Source organism: Danio rerio, chromosome 13 (assembly GCF_049306965.1).
Source record: "Danio rerio strain Tuebingen ecotype United States chromosome 13, GRCz12tu, whole genome shotgun sequence".
In the NCBI taxonomy this organism is placed as follows: domain Eukaryota; kingdom Metazoa; phylum Chordata; class Actinopteri; order Cypriniformes; family Danionidae; genus Danio; species Danio rerio.
In genome coordinates, this window is record NC_133188.1 from 29,657,376 (window position 1) to 29,663,262 (window position 5,887).

At 40.5% G+C, this 5,887-nt stretch overlaps 1 long non-coding RNA gene across 1 annotated transcript; it reads left to right on the plus strand.

Annotated features, from left to right (window-relative positions):
• The first annotated feature begins 507 nt into the window (after nucleotides 1-507).
• LOC141377187 (uncharacterized) lies at nucleotides 508-3,818 on the plus strand. Its single transcript, XR_012389311.1, has 2 exons — nucleotides 508-2,167; nucleotides 2,704-3,818. It is a non-coding gene; the product is annotated as an uncharacterized lncRNA (long non-coding RNA).
• The last annotated feature ends 2,069 nt before the right edge of the window (nucleotides 3,819-5,887 follow it).

Sequence of the window (5,887 nt, forward strand, 5' to 3'; positions counted from 1 at the left end):
AAAGCGTAGAAGTTCAAGGCACACCTAATCAAAATGCTCTATCGGCTAGAAAATGGTAGAAATAAACAACAACATTAACAACACCAAATGACCCCAGAAGCTCAACCTACAACCTGGTATGTTTTGTTTGTAAGCATTTATGTTCGATTCAAAGTCACATACTATATATATAAGAAACAGAAAGCAAAGCAAAGAGAGTCGAGAATGTGACATTGGATGAACCGAAGCTGGTGGCTGCCTTGAGCAGCGGCGCACAGAATGTCGTTGCATAGACTCGAACGCTGAATCACACAGCCGTGCCCTCTTTCTGCCTCCTTCTATTTCACGTTTCTTTCCTTTTCTTTCTCCTCCTTTCAGCTCTGGCCTTCACTAGCCCACAGAAAGGCTAAGTCCTCAAAGGCTTAGTTCAAACAGACTGAGCTGTGGAGGTCTTAACTGCGCAAGACTTCCTTCTGAGGGGCCGGATTCCAAAAGGGCTGATTTCTGAGAGGAATTCTTTTTCTGGAGAGAAGCAGCAGCAGAAGAAGCAGAAGAAGAAGATGAAGTCTTAAGGCTGGTAAGTTCCAGGTGTTCGGGCCAAAAAGAGGTGTTAGAAATCTGGACAGGAGACAGATGGAGTTTGTACAGGCTGCAGGGTCAGGAGAGGTCAACGTCGGAGGAGATGATCCACACGACCGCACGTCCCCAGAGTATGCTGACAGTAAAGGCTACTGCTGAATTTATAGCTCTCCTCAATCATCCCGCTGCCAAGACTATATAACAGATTTAACCAGTTGACTTTGGCCAACTCAGCTTGAGATTCATGGCTTTTTATCCGGGGTATACGGCTGAGAGCAGAAGATGCTCTCCCCGCCATGCAGACTTGGAGAGGACCGCGTCCGGAGAAATGAGCGAATAAATCAAAAGCCCTCATTTCCCTCCAGAAACTCTGCGAAAGTCACAATACTCCACAAACAGGATGATTGCATGCCTAATGGAAAATCTGACCATTAAGTATGAAATGAGATGAATAACAATGGAGTGCAACATCTCTGCATGGAGCTGAATCAGGACGCGTGGTGCAATTGTTACCCCACTGAGACCATCACACACCCCTCAACATCTCTCAGCACCAGAGATGTTTCATCAAAATGATGAAGAGGAACATTTGCTGACTCAACATCCTCACAGACCTGGCTGCAATTTGTTGGATGAGATGGAACTTTGCATTGTCAAGTATGTATGGCCATACTGTTACAAGAATTCTAATAATAATAATAATAATAGCACGTTTCTGGTTATGAATGCTAGTTTGAAACTCAAATTGTCTTAAGGTTATAAGAGTGAGACAAATAATTTCTGCATGACAAAATGGGTAAATAATTTTATAGGTTTCATAACATTGTAATGACTTTCTGTTCAAAAGTTTGGAGTTTACGGTATTTATTTGTTCCTTTTCACACTACAGATATTTACAGGTAAATATTATCAATGAATAAAGGATTAAATTTGTGCAGTTCTACCGAATATATATCACAAAACACTTTAAAAGTGTCTATTATTTGTAATAGAACACATTTGTCAGTTTGCTCAGTACAGTAGCTCAGTTAGTAAGTTGTACTGGGATGATTGGTTATTGAAAACACTATTGATTGGATTTAGGGAAAGATTTAGGTCAGTCAATTGCAAGATGATCTGTTTGACAAGTTCCGTGGAAGTGTACAAGAAGGATAAGAAAATGCAGCCTAGTAATGTATTTGTGATCAGCAAACATGTAAACATGGATGGATGGATCTGTCATCAGAAGCTGCAAGGAAACAAACTGTAACTGGAGCAATGTAGTTAGAGTAAGGTTTTGTAAAAATGTAGCCCTTAGCACAGTTTTTTTTTTTTTTTTTCATATGATCTCAGGTTAAAAAAAGTATTTGTAAATTACGTTTTCCATATTTTGTCATTTATATTTTATCCTCTCTTATTCATGCTTTTGAATTCATCATGGGACCTTGATTTTTCCTCCTACAACTTTTGATGCTGATAAAAGTTTAAACAACTTTTATTCAAATAGTTGGCGTTATATGTTACGGTACAAAAACCTGGTAATAAACTGCCAGTATTTTTTCCAACCAAGGCTCATTCTGAAAGTGAACTGCTTAAACATTTATGGAGAGTGCCAAATACATCCCAAGAGGCAGGACCGGATTGGCTAATCGGGAGGACCGGGAGAATTCCCGGTGGGCCGGTCCGTTTTTAGGTCGCGAGGGCCGGTGTCCCTAGCTCCAGAATCTGTTGCTCTCAGCAGTCACACTTTTTAAATTAATAATTTTTTTTACTTGACCACAGTCTCCTTATTGATTATTTTCTCGCAGCCTGGTTAATGATGATATAAATTAGACGTGCCATCTTTTTGTGAACAGCTGTTGTGGTTCAGTGGTTAGCACATTAGGTTACGACACTGCGGACCCGGGTTTGATCCTCGTCTGAGAAGTTTTTTTTTTTTTTTTTTTTTTTTTCATTTTTATTGTTAAGACATATAATACTGTTAGGGTTGTTGAACATTTGAAGTTCTAAAGCAGCTGTTTTCTCAAAAAAAGACGTGATAGTGTAATTAGAAACTGAATTGGAAATAACCTTGTTTTAATATAGTCAGTCGTGAACTGAGGTGGCCCGGTCTGAGGCTTGAAACTCCAGGGCTGAAAAGGAGTCCCACTCCGGCCCTGCCAAGAGGTACGTTTTTTGGCAGTTTTTCGGCCGTTTTTTACGCTTTTTGAGATTTTAAATTTATGTGCGAGTGACATTTGTGCCTGCCATTCATGCCTGACTGACTGACCAATCAACAGACCCACCCTCCTTCCCTAAACCCAACCAATAGTGTTTTCAAAAGCACCATATAAACCAGCCCATCCACTTCCCGAAGCCCAAGCAACAGCTTTAAAAAGCAATCTTGGAAAAAAACTTTGCCTGATTTCTACCACGTTTTCAGATTTTACCACATTCTCACAATGTTATTTACATGTTTATTTTATTTTTAGTTTTTGTTTTTGTCTTACCCGCTTTCTGAACCGTTCTTCACCAAACTTGAACCCCATCATCATGATCAACTCCTTCCTGCATCTAAAGTCAGCCAATGTTCATGGCGAGCTAACTGGATAAACTGGTAACAGCGGGAAAAGCGGAGTTAAGCGGTCAGCTGGTAGGCGCAAAAAGGAACAGCATCATACTTCCCCATGGCGTTTGATTTAAAGACGAAATGCTTCGAGACAAAATAAGCTTTTAGATGAAAATAAGTACTTCTCGCTACATAATAGGCAATCTTAAGAAACATATACATGGCTACGTTTTCAGAATGAGCCTGTGTTGACTTTTTCTGTTACTTAAAAAAATGAATTATCTATATATAACGTATTATTTTAAAATGCTAAAATGGCAATCGATGTAATTTTCAGATCAAGGTCCCATGATGCAATTTATGAGGAAAATATTTGAATTCCAAAATACAGAAACTGTTAATTAACTGTTTGTTTGTTTGTTTGTTTTACATTGTCTGTATAAGGGTCTGTTAAGTTGTAGAAATTTTACATAATCTAAATGACAGATTCCAAATGTAAAGAATCTAATTATCAACCATGCATACCATTTCTACATTTACCATTTCTAAAATAGGACCGACATCTTTATTCTAATCATTCCTTGTTCTGCCTACATGCTTTGTCATTACAGCATCCAAATGTTCACCCAGCTATGCTTTAATTAACAAAGACAGGCATCAGGTAAGGGTCAAAGATTAAATCATATGAATCTCTGACATATTCCTATAGTAAGAAAAAAAAAAAAAAAAACAATGAGTAAACTTCTCAACGGACATCTTCCAGATGGTATTTTTGCATACATACATGTGCTGCAGAGTTTTTGCAATTAGAAGTGCTAATTACCTGGCGACCTGTGTGCTTTCAGTACAGAATTACAAATGAACGCCTCAAAAATGTCAGCCTTTGACTTTTAAAAATAAGTTTTGCAGAGATTACAACAATTAATCAAACTTGGGAGATTTTTTTTTACCCAGGCATAAAAGTTCAAAGATCTCTCACCTTCTTTTTCATTCAGTCTAACACTCTTTCACTTTCACTGCTTTGACACATCTTATGCGTTGTAACATCCTGGAGGAACTAAACAGGTATGGAGTGTGATTCCTGTGTCCACACACACTATCAAATGGAGTATAATTTGTGTGCATACAGTTTAACATGTAAAAAATAAAAAGTCTACATCTAAACTACGCTTTTCCCCCAAAATATCTCTCATATTACATCTCTGAACAAATTCTCTTCACGAATATACTTAAAAATGCAAACACAAAACCCAGCCATGTTTGCTGTCCTTGTAGCGACAGTATTGCTGGACCGAAGATGGCCTCTTTCTTTCTGTCGCATCAGTCCCCCCACCCTCTGCGCCCTGCCCCCTTTCATGCAGAACAACATGCATATGCAAATGAACCGTAAGCCCCTGCCCTCACCATCTCGCCATTCTTTCAGATGCACCTCAATAGCCTGCGCATCCTAAACCCAAGGTATTCATGACAGACGGCAAATGCGCAAGTGGCCAGAACCTAATTTTGTTTATTACACATTCCTCTTTTCCTCTCTCGCTCATTCTGTGTAGCTAGCCAGTGGTCTGGGCACAGTCTTAATACGCTCGGTCCATTGTGGCCCAGCTTTGTTGTCCTCCCCAGTTGCTATCATTCGTTCTCTGAGCAGACAATGGGCAGCGTTGACGCTGGACACGGCGGTCATGTTCTATTTGCCGATGTGCATTATCTCCCAATCCCGTCCTTTTGCTGCCCATGCTCTGTGAGTGTCCCCCGCTCTGAATAGAGTCTAAAGCCATTATTGCAAGGAGAAGGGGGGAATAAAAATGTGGTGGGTGAAAGTGGGCATTGGCCGTTATATAGGCTACATTTGGGCTTGGCCACATGCATACTAATAACATCATTACAGAGCGGGTCTTCAGGAGAGCATGTTTACTTTGTTATGGTTTCCATCACCTTCCTCCCCTCCGCTGCCAAATCGCTGATGCCCACCTCTCCCCCACCCAACTCTCAAATGTAAATAGCATGCAGGGCTAATTTTCTTATATTTTGTCCAAAAAAATTAAGTTACATAGTTCCAGTAATTCTCTCTCCAGCGGGTGCTCACTGTGTGGGTGGTGCTCCGCACAGCGAGCACTTCTCTTCCATGGCATTGAACTTGACCCTGAATGACCTTTTTATAATGAGTGAATTGAAAACATCTCCCTTTGGAATGCAGCTTGTAGACACTGGCTAGGGCTGTTTTTTTCTTCCTCGACACCCCCATCCACACATCTCTGCTTTTGATGAATTAAAGGGGCAGTATCCTCATCTTCCTCACCTGTGCACTAGCGCGTGGCTCTCAAAGGAGGAGAGGTCAATAACACTTTCTTTATAAAGCAGAGTCCACTGAAGAGAGACACAGTGAGGATATATATAAAAAAAGATTTCTCCTTCATGTGCCGAGGCAGCAAAAGTAACCAAAACCTTTGCTTTTATTTACAGCATAAATACAAGCTTACAAGAGTGAGGGGCTTGTACAGGCTGAGCCGCGACTCAATTCCCCACCATAACACTAAACACTTGAAAGTGGCGGCACTACAGTACAACGCTGTAAAACATCTACAGATCGGCAAAAGTGTGATCACTGAAAACCCGAGTTCAAGTGACTAAGGAGCTCGACGCACTTCTCAGCTGCACCCTGGGACAAATCAATGCTTGACGCAAAGCTCAGCTTAGCAAAGCCTCTGTTAGCTGACTGTCAATGGTGATAATATGCTGTACCTGCAGCGCTGCTATCTATATTACAGGTTAATGACATTACTGAACTAAATTAGCTTTGTACTA